A 25465-nucleotide genomic window follows, 5' to 3' on the forward strand; every position below is an offset into this window, starting at 1 on the left:
TATATATATATATATATATATATATATATATATATTCTTTCCATTGGAGGAAAGAAGAAGAATCCGTGGTAATTAATTTCCACAATCTACATTTTAATGAAAGGAAATATAATGGATAGATACTGCTCGCTTGTACGGTTCTTTTCCCTTATCTGGATGTGAACATTTGTTTCTTGGTTCCAAAGCTGGCATTCATCTCAGCTTTCTTCCCTGGCCTTGTGCCCTGAGTTGGTTTGAACAGAGCCAGAATAATCTGTGTTGTTCCCTTCCTTCCTAGATCAGCACTGATAAAAGGATGAAAGAAGTGATAATTATGCAGGGAACCATCTTTTCACCCCTTCCATGGGCTGACTCAAGGAGCTCTAGACGTTGACATAAGGAGGCCACCATGTTTTATTGACCTCAATTAACAAGAAAGCAGCACTTATTTTATTTGTGCCATTAATATGGGCAAGAGATGATAAAAGTGCAATAAATTTGCAAATTTCAACTCAGAATCCAGTAAAGATAGAAAGCTTGCCTTGTGCGTGTCTGCAGCTCTGAGTCACAGCCAATTTTTTTTGTTTCGAACATAAGCCATCTGCCAGCATAATCCTTTTAATGATACATTGACTTGAGATTCTTCTCACACTCGTTGCCGAGTTCCTTTGCTCTAACAGATCAGAAGGAATGTTTGCCTCAGTTGAGGTGGGGTGGATGGGGCTCCTCTGATCTCCTGTCTCTATTGATTTGAGTTGACAATCAGTACCTTCACTCAATGCTGCACTTCAGGGGCTGCTCTTCTATGGGGCCTAGTTTTCCCTGAAGATCTTTGATATCAGTGAGCAGCTGCACTCAAGCTTGGGAAGCTTACCCCAGAAAGTCATTTGTCACAGGGGGTACTGCGGAGAGGTTGCATGGCACTGCCCAGCCAGAATATTTTATACGACCACCTAAAGGGCATCAATGCTCTGATTTTCATGGGAAGATCTGAGGAGGTACTTGTAAGGGCACAGAAAGAGCTCTAGATTTGCATTCAGAGGAGGCCTACTTTCTAATCTCATCTCTACCTACTTGTTCACTGTGACTTTGGGTTTAGGTTTTCCCCTTTTTGAAATGAACGGATTGGTCTAGAGATGAAATCTTAATCCCCTACCAACTGATTTCTAGGAGTTTCATACAATGGAATGTTTGTGAGGATAACCTATTAGATTTGTAACAATTTTATGAGCTTTCTTCAACATTTATTTTCATTACTTAATTTTCATGGAATCATGGAATCTCAGAGATAGAGGGAATCTAAGAAGAATGAGAGACCAACCTGAACATCAATCTCCACTATCCTATCCTTGGCTAATGGGCATCTGACCTCTCCTCCAATATGTCCTATGAAAGGTAATTGACAACATCCTGGAGCATCTCATTCCACTTTGGGATCAAATGTTTGATGGATGTTTGGCATTTAAAAAATATTTTATTTTTAAAAATATTTTTCCACATTTAAATGATTCATTTTCTTTTCCTCCCCTCTTCCCACCCCCTCCCAGAGCCAACAAGCAATTCCACTCGGTCGTACAAATGTTATCACTTGATACCTATTTCCATATTATTCATTTTTGCAATAGAGCAATCTTTTAAAACCAAATCCCCAAATCATATACCTATATAAACAAGTGATTTTTCTTCTGTGTTTCTACTCCTACAGGTCTTTTTATCAATGTGGACAGCATTCTTTCTCAAGAGTTCCTCAGGATTGTCCTAGATCATTGCACTGCTACTAGTAGTAAAGTCCATTACATTGGATTATTCCACAGTGTTTCACTTTCTGGGTACACTGTTCTCTTGGTTCTGCTCATTTCAACCTGCATCAGTTCATGGAGGTTCTTCCAGTTCATGTAGAAATCCTCCAGTTCATCATTCCTTACCATACAATATTATTCCATCACCGTCACATGCCACAATTTGTTCAGCCATTCCCAAATTGAGGGACATTCCCATATTTTCCAATTTTTTGCTACCACAAAGAGTGAGGCTATGAATATTTTTGTACAACCCTTTTTATTATCTCTTTGGGGGTACAAACCTAGTAGTGGTATGGCTGGGTCTTTTGAAGCCTTTTGGGCGTAATTCCAAATTGCCTTCCAGAATGGTTGGATCAATTCACAGGATGTTTGACATTTTAACCCTCTCATACTTCTTTTAACTTATTTGCTTAAAAGCTACACTGGGTAGCTTATTAAATTGAGAATTAAATTTACAACAGTGGTATTTTGCTTTATGATTTCTTTAGTGTAATAGAACACTAGTTTCACAGCTATCCAAGTAGACCAGGGCTTGGGGAAAACAGTATAGAAAATACAGAGACAAGTGGCCAAAGGAATACAGAGGCACAAGATGGTGAAGGAAGGTAGGCAGTGATGAAGAAAAGAATGGGAAGGGTGGGAGAGGCAGACAGTATCATTCACATAACCATGGATTAGAATTGGTTACTCTAGTCAGCATGGACCTAATGGAAATTTAAGAGGACTATTCTAAGGTTTTTTTTAAATTTTCAAAGATGTATTCAATGATTAATACTTTCTTTTTTTCTCTTCTTTTCTAGTATACCTTCCAATTTTCTTTTCTTCACTAACATTAGGCTTTCTGCTTTTGTTGGTTTTTACTATCCTTAGTCTAACCAAATTTCCTGGATTGTTGCTATTTTCCTTCCAAATCATCAAATTTGTTTTGGCTAGTTTTGAACTCTTGTTCTTTTACAGAAGGGACTATGGCTGTAGGAAATGGATCTTTGGTGTCCACATCTTTGTCCAGCCACACTCCAAAGAATGTGAGTCTGGCAGTAGTGTTGACTTTACATAGTAAAGATAAAGGAGTCTTCTTATTTCGGTGATGCCTCCACATTTTAATGAAGTCATCACTCAGTGCTATAACAATAACATGGTACTCTGGACTTGAAAGCTGCAATTGTCTTGTACTCTGGTTTCGTGAGCCTTAAATTTGCAGAAACATTTTAGTGAATCACAATTAAATAACCTGATAATCTTCATTTCCAGCCGCAGGGCATCTGAAATAAATTGAAGAGAAGAAATTCTCTTTCCAGTGGTAAAAGTGGCAATGATGTATCCAGTAGGTTTGTGGTGTTGACTATATACTTCTCTCCACCAGGGGACCACTCAACTATGTAAGCATTTTGTTTTATATTTTTTATAAGTGCGTATCTTCTTTCACTAAGGTTCCATGTTCGTAATGTCTTGCCTGTTTCCGCTCACAGTGCTAATTCGTCAGATGGATGAACAGAAAGAGGACTCACATGTCCTTTATGTGCTTTAATAGGCTTCAAGCAGTCCCATATCTTTTCTTACCACATACAAATTAGTCCATCTTCTCCACTGATTAAATGCCCATTAGTCTGTTCCCTCAAAAAACCTATGAGATCTCGAACTCCTGCCACATAGGGTTAACAGATCCAAAGCATCTCAAAACTGTTGGTAGAGCTTTAATCTCCTCATCATCTCAAAACTACTAGCACCTTTCGGTGTTCTGCTGGGTTTTCCACAAATGTCAGGAACTTATCTGAGACTTGCATATCATAGGACCAAAAGGCCCTGACAGCAGGGCCTAGATGGCTTCTACTGATTCAGCACATACTACCAGGATGTGAATTTGGTTAATTTATAATACAATTTGTAAATTATGCTCCTTTGAGCTTTGGGTTTATATGCCAGGGGTACCAGAACAGAGTTAAAATTATTTAACAAAATAACACATGGGCAGATATGTCAGCAGGAGGAAAGGGTGCAACACTGGAGGAGCGTGGCATCAGATAGTAGATATGGATACAGGCAGGCCATTCGGAAAATAAGGAAGACGAGAGAGAACGTGGTAGGCACCTAGTGTGTAAGCTGGGTTCCAGAGGCAAGCTTTCAATCCCCCTAGGTAACTGCTGGCTTGGGAGAAAGGCACAAAGCAGAATCATAGTGTTTTAGGAAATGTGGTTCTAGGCAAAGAGGGAAGATCAAAGCACTAAATTTGAAACAAGGTATAACTCATATGAGGCAGCCCAGTAGATAGAACACTGGGTCTGCAGTCCAGAAGACTCATCTTCTTGAGTTCAAATCTGGAGTCAGACACTAGCTTTGTCACCCTGGGCAAGTCACTTCACCTTGTTTGGCTCCATTTCCTCATCTGGAAAATGAGCTGGAGAAGGAATTGGAAAATCACTAAAGTATCTCTGAAAATAAAACCCCCAAAAGATGTTATGAAGAGCAGATATGACTGAAACAACTCAACAACAAAAAATAACGAATGTGCCTTTGTGTCAGTTATTATTACTGTGATGATGATGATGATGATGATGATGATTTTCTGAATCTGTAATTTTATTGGTATGGAACTCCTCCTAGCAATGTGCTCTGAGAGCATCTGCCAATCAAATCCCTCCTTTTTAATGATTAATTGGTAATCTCTCTATAGCCATCTTGGGTTATTGGTCCAGTGTTTCTTTATTATTGCTATCTTGTTGTTCTCATCTCTTTTAGATGGCACTCAAAAAGAAGTAATCCTGACACAAGTTTCTAGTCTCCTATTATGGTTCTATATCAAATATCGTAAGGACTATTGCAGAGATAGATAAAATAACTGCTGTGTTATGGAAGAAATATCTCCCTATTGAATTCGTAGGATAGGTAACTGCTGCCGAATAAATCTATCACAATGCAGAAATTATAGAGATAAAAACCTAGGTTTTATTATGCTTAAGCATAGGCTCAGGATTCAGAAAAATAATCCTGAACAGAAAATGAAATTTCTGACAAAGCCTTTATATTGAACATTACAACACAGAGACAGAGAGAGAATTTTTTTTAATGTGTAGCAATTTTTATGGCCATAAAGGTCACACAAGCCGACTCAAAGATTCGTTGTCTTATGATTCCTTCAATGAAGGTTGAATGAACTTAGAACAAATTAGCAAGCAGGTTAAATTACAGATTTAAACAAGTAAGTTTGTAAAATTCTACCCTTACAAAATCGTAAATTATATTTTAAAGAAGTTACAATGAGCTAATTGAAGGGAAAAGATTTACATGTCAAAAAGATAACGAAACGTTCAGGAAAATACTTCCACAAGTAGAATTAGCTAAATCGCTTTGGGAGGGTTTCCAACACTTCGTACGTGATATATTCCCTTCTTTCTCTTCTCTTGGCTCCTATTCAGGAATGTCAAAAATCTGCCCTTAATACTCTTGGTCCCCAAGTTAGGTTTTAGCCAGGAATGTTAATATTAACAAGAAACAGGCTTTAATCAACCGAACGTTCTAGGAGGAATGGCATAATAAAATTGAACAAAAAGAAACAAAAAGTTCTTGTAACAACTGTTTGTGATTGAATAAAAGTTATTAAAAGGATGGACATTCGCAGCTCTGGAACTAGAGAGACTTAATGGACTTTCTTTCTCCAGGAAGTCTTCACTCAGTCTCTTGTAGAACATGGCAGCAATGGTAGCGTTGCTCCGTTGTTCACTTGCGGGTATGAAATCTCAGCCTTGTGGGTCAATTTGCTATTAGACTGGAGTAAGCGAGTCACTTGGCTGCTTCACAAACTTGTCACCAGATTCAGCTGCAGCTGGGCTGGCCTGGAAAAGTCACTCTGCTACTGGGCTGCAGACGGGGTTGTGCAAGACGTTTGGCTCCCGTGTTTTTCACTGGGCACATTTCTACTAGAGGGCTAGAAGGGCTCAAACTCCTTGGATTTCACTCTTTGATGAGTAGCTGCAGTCTCTCATCACCTTTAGTCCCTTGGCCTCAGCTCTCTGTTCCAGGGCTCTTTTCAGATGGAATGTTAATGTGCTTTTTCAGGCAAGGCAGTGATCCTTAGCCTAGCATTGGCATAGATTCCATCAAAATTCTGAGGTTTGTCACCACCATCCAAGAGGCCTTTTCTCTTTCAACAGTCTTTCCTGGTTCAGAGAAAGTTTCCTCAGCAAAAGACTCCATCTTAGTTATGGGCACGAACCCCGATTCATCAGGTTTTACTTCCCAGACTCCTTTGAATGGACCAAGGTTTGAAAGGTCTCTGCCTGAAAGGCTACTTAGTTGTCTTCCAACATTTGTAATATGCGATCGGCCTATTCGAACCTCAGCCCCTTCCAATATATCCATCTATAAGAGCTTCCCTTTGATATTTCAATGTCTGTTTCTGCCCCTAGCTCGTTTGACTTTGAGTTTTGGAATGTCTCCATAAGGCAAACTATTGTGCGCATGTGCATATGGTCTCCCCTAACTAGACTGTATGCTTTTAAGGGTAGGGGCTGTTATTCTTCTGTCTTTGCATCCCCAGAAACTAGCATGGCACCGAGTGCACTAGCGGTGTTGCATAAATATTTGTGGCCTGGCTCCAAAGTTCTATTTTTGTCTTTGAAAATCTAAGCTTGGTTGCTCAAATGTTTGAAGGTCTCCTAAAATCGGTTTCATGTTCAGCATCCATGGCTACAAGGTGAGCTCGGCCCCCGAAAGGGATAGACTGGAGAGGAAAATGGAATCATCTCCAGGAAAGCTGAGAAAACTGAACAAAGGCAGAATTGAGAATCCTTTCAGCTGCTACAGACAATGGAATGTAGATTACTGAAGTGAAACGTTCATCTTCTCCATAAGTCCCATTTGGGCTCATTCGGTTCTTTCTAAATTAATATCTGTCCATCAGCTCTAGCGGAAAACAAAAAATTGCTTTAGGGGACTAGAAATCTGCTGGAGACCAAGAGGAGGGGAGCCTTGAGCAAAGAAAAGAAATCTGTAATTCCCCTGAGGGGGGAAGAAGGGAGATGAGAGAATAAAGTAGAAATTCCTAAAGTAAGACTCTTTGTACTTAGCACAGCTCCTCCTCACCCCCCCCAACCCCTGCCTTTCCTTGATACAGAAAACAAGGCCCAGTCCTGGGAAGTGAATGGTCCAAGGACTAGCTAGTACTAAGTAATGATTATTTCCATCCCTGTTTTCCACCACATAGTGAATAAATACTGGATTTGGAGTAACACCTAGGTTCAAATACCACATCAGAAACTTCCTAGCTGCGGGATTATGGGCAAGAGTTTTCTGAGCCATTGCTTCCTTATCTGTAAAATGGGAATAACATCTTTAGAGCCTCCTTCCTTTTGTAAGGATCAAATAATACTCTGTATGGAACATGGTTTGAAAACTTTAGAGCACCACCTGATGCCCTTTAATATTATTTTGCTGTTCTTGCACCACCACTCTATGCTCTTTCAGAATAAAGTGGTAGGACAGGAGTACCCACATCTACAGAATCATAGATCTTTAGAATTTCTGAAATTTTTAGAAGGAATCAAAGAAGAGATGGTCAAATTTCAGTATTTTTGTGGATTCCATCACTTGTTACTTTCTACCCTTCTTTCACTTCCATGGGACATGGAGAATCCAGATTCAAATATTCCTCTCAGCTCCTAGTTCTAGCTAATCCAAGGTTTACAGCAGTCAGAGAAGCCTTCTTGGACTATGCTTTGGGGACACCTCAGATAGTAAGTTGATAACTAATTTTCCTTGGGTGCGATTCAATATGGGCCCAACTCATATCAAATTTTAGTCTACATTTCTAGAGTGTGTTTTATGGTTCAAACATACTTTCATGTACATGATTTCATTTAATATTAAGAATAGCTATCAACTGTGTGACCCTGGGCAAGTCACTTGACCCCCATTGTCCACCCTTACCACTCTTCCACCTAGGAGCCAATACACAGAAGTTAAGGGTTTAAAATAAAAAAAAGAATAGCTATCAAGTCTAGAATATGGCAACCACGATGGTGAAAGACCATGAGAGAATATATTATATAGATGTTGTCCACTCAGATCATGACCTTCTTGAGGTCTCTACTCTCTCCCTCTCTTTTTAGTGGATGAAAGAAAACACAAAGGCTCCTGGCCTAAATCATTGTAAAGGTCCAATTCTATGTGGCTTCCTTTCTCTATTAAGCTAAAAAACAAACAAAAACCAAAAAAACCCTTTAAAAATGAAAAATGCATATGTGATTCCCAAGATGCTCTGAGCCCCCAGGCAGTTTTCTATGCCAAGCCTAGATTTCCTTTCCTTCTTATACCTTCTATAAGCAAAACATAAACATAAGATACCACTAAAATGATCTTATCTTTATTAAACCAAAGTAAGAAGAAGTAAATAACTAGCAGGCAAACACAAAGCAACCCTTAGTAATTAACCTTAACACTCACTATTACCACAATAATAACCCAAAGCAGAGCGCCAGAGAGTGGAGTACATTTGCCATTGTTCCAATGATTTCTTAGAGAAGCCTCAATTCAATAACCCTTTTCTGTATTCTCTTACTAAGCCAAGTTGGAGGTGTGAGCCATGGCAAGGGAAAACCTTCAGGCATTCAGTCTCCTGAGAAGGGAACTCTTTCTGCTGCTGTCGCTGCTGCTGCACCATGCTCTCTTCAACTCTCTCCTCCTTCCTCTTCAGAGAGCTTCTAAAATTCTCTCTGTACCAGAAGCTCCCCCACACTTCAGTTCTGACTCCCTAATGAGTCTTCTCTTCTAAGCTTGGAAGAAAACCAAGCGCTATGGTCTTTAGTGACTTATTCTTCCACTGTGAGTTGGTCTAGCTCTGCTGAGGTGTTACATAAAGAAGAGTTGAAGGAACGGATGTTTAGCCTGGAGAAGTGGAGGCTCCAGGGCAACGGTCGGCAACCTTTTTGGCCGTGAGAGCCATAAACGCCTGTGGAAGGAGGAGGATGGAGGCGGAAGGCATAGAATATGGGGTGGGGGCTGAAGGGCCCCCTGAGGCACATCCTGGGGCTCTGCCCGAACTGGCTGGTTGGGAGGTGAAGCCAGATATGGCTCGAGAGCCATGTTGCCAACCCCTGCTCCAGGGGAACACGACAGCTGTCTTCTAGTACTCAAAAGAATGTCATGTGGAAGAATGATTAGATTTATTCTCTTTTGCCCCAAAAGACAGGCCTAGGAGGAATGGGCAGAGTTGCAGAAGCAAATTTAGTCTTCATTTCAAAAAAGATTTCCCAACAATTAGAATATCCCCAAAATGGAATGGGGCTGCTTCAGAAAGTGTTGAGATTTTTCTTAATAGGCCCCATTTGGGCTCATTCTGCTCTTTTAAACTTAGTATCTGCCAAACGACTCTAGTTTAAAATTAAAAATTGCTTAAGGGAACTAGAACTGGCCAGGAGACCAAAGAGAATCGGGCAAAGGAAAAGATCAGTCACTATAGTGTCTGGAGATCTTCACAGGATGGATGGCCACAAGTAGTAAGGAATTTTTTTCAGGCACCGTCTATACCAGTGATGGGCAAACTACGGCCTACGGGCCAGATGTGGCACCCTGAAATGTTCTATCTGGCTGCTGGACATTATTCCTAATCTGACAAATACAATGAGTAGGATACAGTACAATGAAACTTCGAAAGAGTTGCCTTAGAAACAGACTGACAGATGAGCGTTTCCTTTCCTTTGGCCCCCTCTTTAAAAAGTTTGTCCATCTCTGGTCTAAACCAAATGACTTTTAAGATCTCTGCCAACTCTGCTGTGGTAAATGGCTCACATTGATATCATTTGATTTCTATTAGTTCATTTGTTCCTTCTACCAACTCTATCTACCAGGTTAAAGCTTCACCAGAAGCTCGCAAAATAGGTTGGGTAGAGACGATTAGTCTCATTGCACGAATGGAAATATCCAAGATGAAATTTGAGCTAACACAAGGTCACCACTGATTATATAAGTCATGATTTGGGGTTTCAGATTCAGGTCTTCTGACTACCTGGCCTCCACTCTTTCTAATATGTAATGCTGCCTCCCTAACATCTCAAAAGAAGAAAAAGGGCTGAGATCTCTAATATGCTATTTTCAAGTGAAATGATTATTCTCTTTGGTTTTCATTAGCACTATTTCCATGAGAGCTAGCATTTAGTTAATACTTTGAAAGTGGCAAAACACAGACACGTGATCTCCTTTGATTCACATAACAACCCAGGGAGGTAAGTATTATTTGTTGTTTGCCTTTTGCTCCTTTCAGTCATACCCCATTCTTTGGTAGCCCATTTGGGATTTTCTTGGCAAAAATACTGCAGTGATTTGCCATGTCCTTCTCTAGTTCATTTTACAGATGAAGAAACAGAGGCAAACAGGGTGAAGTGCCCTGCCCAGGGTTACCCAGCTAGCAAGTGCCTGAGATTGCATTGGAACTCAAGTGTTCCTGACTCTAGGCTTGGAGGGTTATCCACTGTGCGGCCTAGCTACTATTTGTACTATACCTAAATACTATTATTATTAGCCCCATTTTGCAGATGAAGAAACTAAGGCTGAGAGAGGTTAAATAACTTCCCCACACAGCTATTAAATGTCTGAGGCGAGATTCAAACTCATTTTTTCCTGACTCCAAGTTCAGCACTACACACTGTACAACCTGGCTGTCTCATCATGTGCTTAACATGGGAATAGGCTTATTTCTTTTTTTCCCAAATACAATAAAGCACTTATTAAACACATACCCAGTTCCTGGCACTGTGCTAAGCACCAAGGATGGAAGGATAAGGATGAAACAATTCCTGCCCTCATAGGACCTACCTTTTAGTGAAGATAAGCACCACATACACAGATAAGAAATTAAGAATAGGGGGCAGCTGGGTAGCTCAGTGGATTGAGAGCCAGGCCTAGAGATGGGAGGTCCTGGGTTCAAACCTGGCCTCAGACACTTCCCAGCTGTGTGACCCTGGGCAAGTCACTTGACCCCCATTGCCCACCCTTACCACTCTTCCACCTATAAGTCAATACACAGAAGTTAAGGGTTTAAAATTTAAAAAAAAAAAGAAATTAAGAATACTGTAGTATGATTCATGGCCCTGGACTTCAGGTATAGAGGACAGGGTCAGTGCTAGAGGCCTGACTCCAAAGCATCAGATTCTCTTTCTTTGCTTACTTGCCCCCATCTAAAATTTTTTTAAATTTTAAAACTACATATAGAAACAATTTTTGCCGATAGTTTTCTGACATTTTGCAATCCGGGTTCTCTCTCTCCTTCCCCTCCTCCCTGAAGCAGCAAACAGTTTGATATAGGTTATACCTGTGCATTCAAGGAATATATATTTCAAGGAATATGCTTGTTTCAAAATACAAAAGAACCCTAGTTTGTAGACAGAGGCACCACAATGGTAATTGAGACTCAAGAGAGTTCTAGGTAGTAAATGTACTCCAGTCTTATCTATTCTTAATTTCTTAAAAACAGAGGCAGCGGAGCTTTATCCATAAAAGACAAAGGCTAGACTAAGAATCGGAGAAACCTGAGTTCAAATGTGGTCTTGGATATTTACTAGCTGTGAGACCCTGGGCGAGTCACTTTACCCTATTTACCTCAGTTCCTCATCTGCAAAATGAGCTAGAAAAGGAAATAGCAAATTATTCCAGTATCCCTGCCAAGTAAACCCAAAAATGGGATCAGGAAGGGCCAGTCAGAAATGGCTAAACAGTATTCACATCTGCATTGGCGGTAGTCCTTCCCACACTGGGAGGTCCTTATACTGAGACATTCATAGATCCTTCTTATATTTTGCAAAATATTTTTCTAGCAGCCTACAGAGTAGCAGCTATTAAATCTAATAGCTCACCCAAGAAAGTATCTCCCTTAAAGAAAGGAAACTGTAAACTTCTGCCCTTGGCTTTTCTAACTGTGCCTGAAACGTTGTAATTAATCCTAGTGAATGTATCATTTATTTCCAAAATAGCCATGTTCTCTGTAGAACAGTTCCCCCTTTTCTCCTCCCCATTTTTAAATTCAGCAGCTATAGGGGAAAATTGAAATCTTGTCACTTTTGTTAGAACCAGATGGTCAGAAGCAAACTTACCAATTTGGGGCAAAGCTTCATGTGGGAAAGATTTACATTTTGTTAAACTACTAACTAAATGGCATAATTTAACCATAATTGGCTAATTTTTAAATGTATGCATAATTGCTCTTATCTATTTGTAGATCTTTTAATATACCAATAGCTTCTTTTCAGCAAGAGTTTCAGATAAGTTAGTAGAAAGATAATTGCTTTTCATTTAGAACAAATATGCTATGACCTCAGGAGTTGAATTTGAAATGGGGGAATCCCCCAGATATAAATTCCAACATGAGTTGAATAAACTTTAGATTAATCATGATGGGAGGAAGAATATTGTTTAATTTTTCTTCATAGAAATCCATCTTAAAGGCAAAGAATCTCTAAGCTGGAAGAGAACTTAGAAGAAATCTGGTCCAAAGGCAAAATCTGGTTTGAGGCAGAGTAAAGTGATTTGTCCAAGATCGCTCAGCTAGAAATATCTGAGGACAGATTTGAATTTAGATCTTTGCAACTGCAGGTCCAGGGCTCCATCCACTGGGCCACCTAGCTGCCTTTGGTGTAATGCAGGGAGTGGCAAATTTTCTGTAAAGGGTCAGTTCAGTGATGGTGAACCTTTTAGAGACCTTAGAGACCAAGTATCCAAACTGCAACCCTCACACCGCATGTAAGCCTCCAGCCTTACTCCAGACAGGGGAGGGAGGAAGGACTCCCATTGGGCTGCTGGTCAGAGGGGCAGGTGACAGGAGAAATGTCCTCAGGCACACTTGGAGAGGGGAAATGGAACAGCCCCCTCCAACACGCTCCAGCATACATGCAATAGGCTCACCATGACAGAGCCAGATAGATAATATTTTGTGAGTCGAGAACACAACCAAGGAAGAAAAGAAATCTCCAAAAAATTTTATTGGCAAAATTCAGAATACAATCATATGATAATAACAACAACAACAACAACAACAATAATAATAATATATATATATATATACTTTTTGGTAATATAGATTTATCAATGTGAATGGAATTATTGGGAAAATATTTCACTTAATAGATGTTGCAAGTTAATGTTTCCTATCAGCAAAATAAATTTCAAATGTTCATCTATTAATATTGATTTGTAATAAGATTTTATTCTCTATCTCTGAAAATCTCTTGACACATATAGGTACAGCCAAATACTAATATCAACTCATAAGCATATGATTTTGTGTATATTCATCTCTTGAAAGGCATTCATGGAATCTTACTGGTTCTTCTCTTGATATTTGCCCTTTAGCATATCTTTATTTTGCAAATTATAATCATTTCCAATTGAAAGTTAAGTGAGAGTTCCTCTGTTAAATGGATCTTGAAGTATAGAATTTCTTTTTTTAAAAACCCTCACCTTCTGTCTTAGAATCAATATTGTGTATTGGTTCTAAGGCAGAAAAGTAGTAAGGGTAGGCGATGGGGGTAAAGTGACTTGCCCAGGGTCATACAGCTAGGAAGTGTCTGAGGCCAGATTTGAACCCAGGACCTCCTGTCTCTGGGCCTGACTCTCAATCCACTGAGCCACCCAGCTTCCCCCTAGAATCTCTTTTGAAATTGCAAAATGCTGATAGGTCTATAGCTTGAGGTCAGAAAACATATATGTTGCGAATTTGTGTGGAAATGGAAATCTTGCATCATTTAATTTTTGTCAGCACAGGAAATAAAGTAAACTGATGTCACTTGTGGTTGTATGACTTTACCTCCATTCAAATTTTTCACATATTAATGTTGTTTTATCTTGTTATTTGGGAATGAATTCATTATTAAACATTGTATAAGTAAAAGCTAATTTCCAAAGCCAGTGATTTTTCAGTAATATAATGGTTGAGAGTCGTTCATCTCATTAGGAGAAATTTCAGGCTTGGACCTTAGTTCAAAAAAGTGTAATTTTTTTTCTTTTCTTCCTTTGACATGATGGATACACACTGGTCACAAAAACAAAACAAAATGCTATGGTATGGAGGTATGTGCGGCGCTCAAAAAGCTGTCAAATTAGAACTGAGTCACTACAATCTGTAAGTTACAGAATTTAGCCACACACCTACGGTATCTATTCCAACTACTCAATTCTGCTGTTGTAGCCCAAGAACAGCCATTGACAATGAGTAAATGAATCCTGAACTTTTCTCACCATCTAAGACACCACTATCCCTTCACTCAAGCAGGTTCAGAAGCTCAGTTTTTTTTCTAGACTCTCACTCTCATTCATCTCTTCTATCCAATCAGATCGTAAATTTGCTTTTTTTTCACCACCACATCTCTTACCCGGGTCCTTCTCAACTCACTCGGTCTCTAGGCTAGCTCAGACCCTTATCACCTCTTTCCCTGGACCATTCCAAGAGCCTCCTTTTTGACTTCCACTGATTCCTCCACACCGTTGCCAAAGTGATTCTCCTCAAGGGCAATTCTGACTTCCTCCACCCCTCACTCTTTAATGAGTCCAGTGCTTCCGTATCAAAATATCCACTCCTCTGACATATACCTTTTTCTCATAACCTCATCCCTTCTGTATTTCCAATCTTACTACACATTATTCTCATTTAAGTTCTCCTTGTTGTTCTGCACATGTGATAGATACAGCATCTCCCATCTCTACTTCCTGCTACTGAATGAGCTTCCCACCTGGAATACTTTCACTTCTCATCTCTATATCTTGAATCTCTGGCTTTCTTCGATATATATAGCTTAAATACCATCTTCCCTATGAAACTTGCCAGAAGTCCCTAAGTCACTGATGACCTTTTGATGACCTTTTAGTGTGTCAAAATTCGCCAAAAAAACAAGCATCACTCGGACGGTGTGTCACTTTGAGAAAAAAAACCATAATTTCGTGATATTTATAGTTTAAATAACAAAAATGTATAATTGTAATATATAACTATTTAATAAACCAAAATAGGTAAATTAATCTGGGTAGAATTGTCATCTAAAGTGCACAGAGTGTCTACACTACACTACAGCAAATGGGACATGCGGCCCCATACTTCTCTGTATGAGACCGCATGTGGGTGCGTGTCATTGAAAATGACTATGTGTGTCAGTGCTGATACACGTGTCATAGGTTTGCCATCACCCCCGTAGGTGCTAGTGCTCTCCCTTTCAAAATTACCTTTTATTTATCAAATAAATGCTTATGTTTACATCAAAATGTAAGCTCCTTAATAGTTTCACTTTTGCCTTTATAGCCTCTAAATTTAGCACAAGACCTTGTATGTAGTATATGATTAGTAAATGTTTACTGATTAACTGATTGATGGACAAATATTTAACGTTTAAACCAGGGAAGGATAAGGCAAAGAAAGAGAACTATAGGCCAATTTTTTTTTAAAAATTACTGATGCAAAATTTTTAAATCAAGTCCTAAAAATATTATAGGAATATAACCAAAAATTATTCACTATGGCCAAGTTGGATTTATACCCAAGATGAAAGGATGCAGGAAGATAAATCAAATCAAATAATTTACATAATTAAATAAAAATAAAATCATTGCCAACCTCTTTAATTGTATTTGTAATGCAGAAAAGAGGTTTTAACAATGTACAATACCTATTTACACTAAAAACTCTATTTGCAATTGGTATAGAAGCACTGTTTTACTATAATTAAACGTTATAAATCTAAAGCTAATATCTAAAACTACAGATATCTCTTCCACATGGTGACTTTCCCCATCATGGTTTTGCTATATAGTGGGCCAGCATAAGAAATTAAATGGGAATTTTGGAAGAGTTTTATAGAAGCCACAGACAAGATACAAAGGCTAGCAAACCACACAGAAAAAGTTTAGAAATTCAGAAATGCATAAAATATATGCAAGTATTGTATAATATAAATATATTTTATCTTCTAATACCATAAATTACACAGTAAACACCCCCCAAAAGAAAAATAAAAAATGAAAGTCTTCTCTGTTTCTGAAGGTAGGGCCAAAAAATTTTATGCAGTTTTGCCAGATTCAGATTGTTGGGGCACCAGGGCCTAACTCTTGTGATATGAAAGAATACCTGTATTTGTAATCAATGCACATTAGAAATGTTCCCCATAAAAATAGAAATAAAACAAAACTATTCCATCTCCCTATGTAAGAAATTAAAAGTTCAAACATTGACAAAGGGGAGACAAAACTATTCTTATTTGTTGATACTGGGATGACCTACTCAGAAAACACCAATGAATCATCCAAAAAAAACTTATTGTGACAATGAATAAGTTTAGGAAAGTAGCAACAAAATAAATCCACAAAAAATCATTGATCTCTCTATAAAATGAAATAACAGAAAAGGAAATCTCATTCAAAATTACTATAAAAATATATAATACATATAGGAATCAACCCTAAGATACACTCGAGACATAAAAATATAATTTAAATATATTCCTTAGAGAAGGAATGAATTGTATACATATATATATATGACTTCAATGATTGAACAACAACAACAAAAACATTCTGATTACAATAAATTGAAAAGGGTTTAAACTGAACAAAATCAATATAGCTAGCATACAGAGGGAAAGTATCAATTGGGAAAAAATTTTACACCAAATATCTCAGATAAGATGCTGACTTACAAGATATATAGGAAACAAATGCAAATGTAAAAGACCAAGAGCCAATCAGCAACAGAGAAATGATTATAGACTGTGAACAAAAGATCTCAAAAGAAAAATTTCAAGCTATTAAGAAACTCATGACAATTTGCTCCAAATCAGTGAAATGCCAAGCAATGAACTAATGCTTCATCTTATACCCAGAAAATTAATAAAAATGATAAAAATCGGAATGATAGACAAAGATAATATAATATAAATGAAAATACTACCAAAGTAGATTTATAATTTTAATGCTATAGCATCAGATAAAATAACAAAATTCATCCAGAAAAAAGATCTAGAATATCAAAGGAAATAATAAAAAAAATAGAAATAAAAGAAAAATAACACTACCAGTCTTCAGACTATATTATAACATAGTAGCCATGAAAACAATTTGGTTAAATGGTTAAAAAGTAAAGTAGAAAAATGGATCCAAGCAGACAAAGGAGAATAGGAAACAAAGCAACTCAATAGCCACTATTCAATAAACTGGAAAATTACTTCAGAAAGAACTCCTTATTTGATAACAGCTATTGAAAAAAAAAACTGGAAAGCAGTCTGATAGAAATTAGGCTTAGATCAATACCTTGCACTATATTCTACCCGAAATGGTAAAATAATCTTAAATTCATAGCATAAAAAATTAGAAGAGTAAATCACATATCCTTAGTCAATAGTTATTGTTAACAAATACTTAATAAGCACTGACTATGTGTTAGTCACTGTGTTAAACAATGTAGATACAAAATAAGAAAAAAGATAGTCCTTGCCCTCAAGGATGTTACAATCTAACGGGGAAAGACAGTACACAAAAGGAAGAAAAAAAAGAAAGGGCACCACCAGAGGGTATCTGGCATAAGGACACAGAGTAAAAACCAAGTAGAGAAGCTGAGAGGAAATAAAGAGATGGCTGAAAACATTTTTAGTCTTCTATAAATGAAAGCTTTGAGAGGATTTAATTGCAATGCCTTCCAGTCTTCTAATCATAAGGGAGATCAAATACTTTTCATAACTAAGGGCTGGAGAGAAATTCTTTTAAAAAGAAATCCCTCACCTTCTGCCTTAGAATTAATACAATGTATTGGTTCTAAAGGAGAAGAGTAAGGGCCAGGCAATGGGGGTTAAGTGACTTTCCCAGGGTCATATAGCTAGGAAATATTTGAGGCCAGATTTGAAACCAGGACCTTCAGTCTTCAGGCCTGGCTTTCTGTCCAATGAGTCATCTTATTGCTCCCTGGAGATAGTCTTAACAACAACAACAAAAAAAAGAATAGAAGCAATTACAACAGAAAAAGTAAATCATTTGATTACATGAAATTGAAAAGCTTCTATACAAAAGAAATTAATGTATTTAGGATAAGAAAGGAAGCTATTGAATGGCGGGGGGAATCTTTATATCAAATTTTCCTGATAAGGGTTTGGTATCTAAGATATACAGATAATATACCCATATATACAGATATGTGCTCACATATATATGTCTGTGTATACACATACATTTATACACATAGTAGCCATTCCTCAAAAAATTAAATAATCTTAGGATATAATCAGTTCCTAAAAGAACTTCCAACTATTTATCATCATATGTAAGAATGCTCCAAGTCACAAAAAATGAGAGAAATGCATGTCAAAATAATGCTACAATTTCACTTCACAACTAGTAAATTAGCAAAGATGAGAAAGAATGGAAATGGTCAAAGATGGAGGAGCTGCGAGAAGATAACGTACATTAGTGCATTGTTCACAGAACTGCTAATCTGTATAATAATTATGAAAAGCAACTCGAGATTAAGCAAAGAGACTAAAATTTATCCATATCCTTTGATTCCGAGATTCCACTACCAGATATATATACCCCAAGAAGTCCAATGTTAAGAAGAAATTTCTAATATATATATATATATATATATATATATATATATATATATATATATATACCCAAATATTTGTAACAACAGTTTTTGTTGTTGTCCACTTAACAGAAAAATGAAACAAAATAACCATCGGTGGGGGAATGGCTAAACAAACCATAGTTTGGAAACCCAATCCAATACTACTGTGCTCTAAGAAATGGAGAATATGATGAATACAGAGAAGCATGGAGAAGATACATGAACTGATGGAAAGTAAAGGAAGCACAGCCAGAAAAATAAGATGCACAATCAACACAGCAATGTAAATGAAAAGAACAACTCTAAAATAACCAAAAGCGAATACCGCAATCTTCCAAAGAACAAGCATGGTCACAAAGAAAATAGACGAGGATATACCACAACATCACTTCTTTGCAGAGGTGGGAGGTGNTATATATATATATATATATATGTATATATATATATACCCAAATATTTGTAACAACAGTTTTTGTTGTTGTCCACTTAACAGAAAAATGAAACAAAATAACCATCGGTGGGGGAATGGCTAAACAAACCATAGTTTGGAAACCCAATCCAATACTACTGTGCTCTAAGAAATGGAGAATATGATGAATACAGAGAAGCATGGAGAAGATACATGAACTGATGGAAAGTAAAGGAAGCACAGCCAGAAAAATAAGATGCACAATCAACACAGCAATGTAAATGAAAAGAACAACTCTAAAATAACCAAAAGCGAATACCGCAATCTTCCAAAGAACAAGCATGGTCACAAAGAAAATAGACGAGGATATACCACAACATCACTTCTTTGCAGAGGTGGGAGGTGCATGGATATGAACACCGAATAGATTTTCAGACTTTTCAGACATATCGATTGGTTTTACTACTTTTTTTTTCTCTTATCCATCTTTTTCTTTAAAAAAACATTCCTTGCTATATGGGATGGATCTCTGGGAATGGTGGGGTGGTCACTGGTGAAGTTTTTGGATGTAAAAACAAAAGATATTAATAAATTATTTTTTAAAATAAGAATAGATTATGCAGCAGAGGTTACAGAAAGGAAGGTGCATTCGTATACTGCATTTAGAGGCATGAATTAGTTCCACCATCCTGAAGAGCAATTTGAAATTATACAAATGAAGTGAATTTTTAGTCACTTTTTTCAAATGTCTTTCACTATTAGTCAAATCCCGGCTCTGATGTCTGTGTCCATTACTAGGTAAGTGCTCTAAAAGAATCAGACAGAAAACTCTCAAGTGCCCCAAACTATTTCTAATAATAGCTGGTTTTGTAGTACCAAAGACCTGCCAACAAGCAATGGCTAATTACAGTACATGAATAAAAAAGAATTCAGAGCATCATGGAAAGACTTACTTTTACTGACAGACTTAGGTAATATGAGCTGGGAAAAAATGCAAAACTATGACAACATAAATGGAAAGAACCAAAAAAAGCCAAAACAAAACAAAACTGAACCCTAAGAAGAATCTTGCACACTGTCAGACATTGTTGATATACTGTTTAGCTTGGTCGAATGGCTTTTTCTCTATTTCTTTTAAAATCTTTGCTAGAAGGGATGGTTTCCCAGATTGAGGAGGAGGAAATGGCTATTTTGAGAAAATAAAGGGATATAAAAAACAAGTTATTGCAGGCAACTAGGTTGCTCAGTAGATAGAGAGACAGGAAATCTCTAGGATGGGAGGTCTTAGGTTCAAATCTAGCCTCAGACCCTTCCTAGCTGTGTGACCCTGGGCAAGTCACTTAATCCCTTTGCCTAACCCTTACTCTTCTGCCTTGGAATCAATACACAGTATCGATTCCATGATGAAAGGTGAGGGTTTTTTTAAGTTATCAATACAAAATTTTTTTAAATAAAGTTATCAATAAAAGGAAGATAAGGAAGTACATCTGCAATACATAGTCAAACTTGCCAAAAAAAAAGGTTATTATTTTAAGGGGGCAGCTGGGTAGCTCAGTGGATTGAGAGCCAGGCCTAGAGACAGGAGGTCCTGGGTTCAAACCCGGCCTCAGCCACTTCCCAGCTGTGTGACCCTGGGCAAGTCACTTGACCCCCATTGCCTACCCTTACCAATCTTCCACCTATAAGTCAATACACAGAAGTTAAAGGGTTTAAAATTAAAAAAAAGGTTTTTACTCTGGCTTTAGACTTCTTTGTAATTACTTTTGCAAAAAATATGCATGAATCAATCAAATGGGTTCTCAGCAAAAAATAATCCTGTATGTTTCAAAGGCCTGAAGCTACCAGATCTGTTATGCCATTCTCCTGGGTTCCAAGTGCTACCATTTCCCCTCTCCACTGATGTCTCCAAAGCCCATATTGCTTGCCAAGAGAAGACCTGGGTTCTTTTCCTTTTCCATTCCCTAAAAACAACACACACGTCTTTTGTATTGTTATATGTATTTTCAGTTAGTTCTAGTCTTTTCTGCATATGCAATGAGCTCAATTTGCTTCTTTCTTCATCTTCGTGATTCTGTAGAGAGGCACCATGGCCTAAAGAAGTTAGAATATGGACCTTCAAGTCCAGACATTTTCTGTGTTCTAATCATGTGGCTTCTTAGCATGACATGACAATTGGAGTAATAATACTTATACTAGCTACCTCACAGGATGCAAACCTTGAGGTAGCTACAGAGATGTGAGCTATAATTTTCTCCAGCCAAGTCCTCCTCCTGTCCTCAGGTCTCAAGCTAATGGGCTGAGAGTGGGCTGAACTGCAAGTGTCTTGGTTCTACTAGAATCCATTTCCTTATGCCAGTGATTCCCAAAGTGGGCACCACCGCCCCCTGGTGGGTGCTGCAGTGATCCAGGGAGGCGGTGATATCCACAGGTGCATTTATCTTTCCTATTAGTTGCTATTAAAATGAAAAAAAATAATTTCCAGGGGGCTAAGTAATATTTTTCTGGAAAGGGGGCGGGAGGCCAAAAAAGTTTGGGAACCACTGCCTTATGCCAAAATTTGGGGTTTGAAGCCCACAGCTATGGGCAGGTACTCTCCTTTCTCATGTCATCTCCTCTTCAAGCTAAGTCCTGTCTCATTGCTCTTATCTTAGACTCTTTGACCATGGATCTGCCAAAGTGATGTTCTTGTCCTCTTCAATACCTGCATGAGAAAGACACTTAAGGGGCAGCTGGGTAGCTCAGTAGATTGAGAGTCAGGCCTAGAGACAGGAGGTCCTAGGTTCAAATCCGGCCTTAGACACTTCCAAGCTGTGTGACCCTGGGCTAGTCATTGACCCCCATTGCCCACCCTTACCCCTCTTCCACCAAAGAGCCAATACACAGAAGTTAAGGGTTAAAAAAAGAAAGAAAGAAAGAAAGAAAGAAAGAAAGAAAGAAAGAAAGAAAGACTTAAATTTCGAAGAAATCTTCCCCTTTGGAGTGAAGACTGCTTCAAGCTGTCTGAACCTATTGCTGTGTGCTTGCTACAAGGTTTTTACAATAATGAAAATACTACGGGCACTCCTTCTGCCCCTCCTTCCAATAAAGCAAAGCCGTACCATGGGCTCGGCTCTTCTTGATCTTTTTTTCCATACTTTCAGAAATTCAAACAAAGAACAAGTCAACTCATGTTCAGTGTGTTAATCTTGCTTCCTGAGGAGCACTAATAAGGCAGCCCCAAGAGTTTTTCTAAAGTGGGGAATCAGACCTTCACAAGGCCTGGAAAGTTCAAGGTTACTTGACTGCTACCAACTCAGCTACTTTGTGAACTGAAGGTTCCCTGAGGAAATTATACATGTCTACAGAATTAATAATTGGGGTTCAGTGCTGCTGATGAAAGGGTAGAGAGCTTTCCGTGTGATGAAGACTTTTTCCCTCTAGCCTTCCAAAGTTTGAAGCATATGCATAATTAGCCCACTGCTTCAGGGCCCATTCAGAGGCCAATTCCCTCATTCTACAGAGAGGGAAACTGAGCCCTAGAAAAGTTATGTGGTGGAAGTAGATGCGTGTTTGCCTATATGGTGAAAGGGGATTTTGTGGACGTTGTAGCCCTCCATGAACCTCCGCCTCCTAGTTAGAAAAGAAGGTGATTCCCTTCTAGCCAAAGAAGAGAGGTTTCTTGGGCAGTGTCAGTTTTAGGGGCTGCCTCACAAGTAAACCTGAGAGTCTAGCCTCTCCAGAGAAGAAAATTTCTTGTACAGTGTATGTCTTTTTAAAAAAGAAGAGGGGCAGCTGGGTGGCTCAGAGGATTGAGGGCCAGGCCTAGAGATGGGAGGTCCTCGGTTTCAATCTGGTCTCAGACACTTCCTAGCTGTGTGACCCTGGGCAAGTCACTTCACCCCCATTGCCTAGCCCTTACCACTCTTCTGCCTTGGAGCCAATACACAGTATTGATTCTAAGATGGAAGGTAAGGGTTTAAAAAAATAAAATAAACATAAACATAAACAATAAAAAGAAGAGAAAGGCCTAGGTGGCCCCCTAGCTGGAGCACAGGAAGAAATTCACAATATAGGGAAGTAAAACGGCTAGGTTTGGTTCACATCGAAGTTATTTGGGCAATATGATCATAAGGACTCATAGTAAGTACTTACACATGTTTACTGACTTGTTGCAAGTGGCCTCAAAAATCATCTAATTCAGTCACATTTTAATTTTTTTAAACCCTTACCTTCGGTCGTGGAGTCATATTGACTCCAAGGCAGAAGAGTGGTAAGGGTAGACAATGGGGGTCAAGTGACTTGCCCAGGGTCACATAGCTAGGAAGTGTCTGAGGTCACATTTGAACTAGGACCTCCCATCTCTAGGCCTGGCTCTCAATCCACTGAGCCACCCCGCTGCCCCTCAGTCTCATTTTAAAGATGAGGAAACTGAGGCCAAGCAATCAAAAGTAACTTCACCCATTTCACAAAATAAGTGGCAGAACCAGGATAGAAACTCAGATCGTCTGACTCTGACACCCTTTCTAGGACACCAAATAGTAATTGGCCAATCCTGATAATCATTTATGTCTTTGGCAGCTGCCTTGGCTTTTTGGAAATCCACTATTGGTTAAACTCAGCTCAAAGCATATAGCCAGCCTGCCAGCCTTCTGGAGAGGAGTCAATGGACTTGAGTGTAGCACAAGGATCTGGGTTCAGATTAAGATTCTGATGCTTGTTAATTGTATAACTTTGGCCAAACCACTTCACTTTCCTAGGCCTCAGTTTCTTCAAGTGAAAAGAAAGTGAGCTGGAGTAGATGGCTTCTGGCCATTCATCTACTCAATCACTTCCTCCTGGAGATGACTTGGTAAGATCTATCTGATTCCTAGTGCTGGTTTTTCTACTTCTCTGTGTAATCTTCCCTTCTCTAGGCTTCTGTTTCCTCCTCTGTTAAGTGAGGGGGGAGCAATTTAACTTAACAAGCTCTGATTAAGCACGTACTCTAGTAGGTGCCTTATTAAGCTCTGGGGATAAAAAGACCTGGCAGAATTTCCAATCTATTGTCTGGACTCAGTGATCTCTAAAGGCTCTTTTAAATCTAATTCCTATTATCCTAAGACTCCTGATATGTGTACTCTGACTTGTGTTTGTGACACTCTCCCCCTTACCTCTACACTCAACCTATTGACTTGATCCTGAGGAGCTCAACTCCTATGGCTTAGTACAGTGGACCAGAAGCCTCCCATCACTGCTGGGTGCTCATCTCTTGCTGCTTGGCCACATCTGAGTTTTGTGAATAGAGCCAACTTATATGCCACAGCTAAACACTTTCATGACTCAACAAATGTCATTTATCAAAGCTAAAAGTAGGAAAACTCATCATTTGTTTTCTCAAGAGATGAAACAAAATCAGTCCCTGGTTTACTGAAACTCATCAAAGTTGTAATCCTCTTATTTTTCTGTAGAATTGAAAAAGGGGCAACAGCTCTGTTCTTGTTGCTTTCCCTCTTATGTTCTGGGATCTCTCATCCAATGAATTCTAATACTGACTTTTACTCCATACATAAAACCAGAAGATAGAGCAGAACAATAAGGAAAGGACAATAGTTTGATTTCACTGGTATGGTAGAACTCTTATTTTATTGTATTATGAGAATTAACATCTAATACCTGCAATTCTGGGTTTTAAAATGGGGAGCTTTTTTTTTTTTAAATATGGACTCAGAGCCAGGAAACCTGGATTATGGTCTTGGCTCTACCACCACCAACTCACTTTCCCTTTCTTTGGCTCAGTTTAATACTTCATATAAAGAAATACCAGAACTTGAATTCAAAGAGAAAAAAATGTAGTGATGCTCTAAAAAAATCACTGAGAGTTCCAAATGACTACTCCCTTTCCTCCAATCCACAAGCAAGACAACAGAACACGCTAGTTGTAGCTTCTCTCCCTACTGTGGTCAATCAAACGAAATGGTAAGCAAATTGGAGACCAAAATTAAACAGCTGGAAAACAGGACAGACCAAACCAAAAAGGGAAATCATAAGATTATAACAGAAAACCAGTCTCTAAAGACCAGAATTGGGCAAAGTAGAAGCCAAGAAGAAGAAGACAGCAAGAACAAATAAAGCAAAGTCAAAAGACTGATAAAATAGAAGGAAACATGAAATATCTCACTGAGAAATTGACAGATCAAGAAAACAGGTCTAGAAGAGGCAATTTGAGAATCACTGATCTTCCTGAAAAAGCAGAAATTAATAGAAATTTGGAGTCCATACTACAAGAAATTATCCAACAAAACTGCCCTGAAGTTCTACAACAAGAGGGCAATATAGTCATTGAAAGGTGAACTAGATCACCCTCTACACTAAACTCTATCTATGGTCAACCCGCCACCTCTCTTCAAGGAGGCAGAAGGTTGAAAAGACCTTCTCTGGCCATCTAAGTCAAACCCTTACACTTAAGGAAATCCCCATTAAAACATGACTAAACAGTCATCCAGACCCTGCTTAGAGACCTCCAACAAAGATGTAAAACTTTCAAAGCAATCCTTTCCACTTTAAGATGCCTCTGAGTGTTAGGATGTTTTTCCTGACATCAAAATTGTGTCTTTGCTACTTCTGCCCATTGTGTCTGCCTTTGGGGGCTAAACAGAATAAGTCTAATCTTTTTTCCATGTGACAGCCCTCAAATACTTAAAGAAAGCTATAATCTTTTCAGGCTCTTGTCTTCTC

The 25465-nt window shown here is 38.5% G+C and overlaps 1 pseudogene; it reads right to left on the reverse strand.

Moving 5' to 3' along the window:
- Positions 1 to 2676: 2676 nt before the first annotated feature.
- Positions 2677 to 25465, reverse strand: part of LOC123253616 — a 192202-nt pseudogene continuing 169413 nt past the window's right edge.

This window comes from Gracilinanus agilis, chromosome X (genome assembly GCF_016433145.1).
Source record: "Gracilinanus agilis isolate LMUSP501 chromosome X, AgileGrace, whole genome shotgun sequence".
Lineage (NCBI taxonomy): Eukaryota > Metazoa > Chordata > Mammalia > Didelphimorphia > Didelphidae > Gracilinanus > Gracilinanus agilis.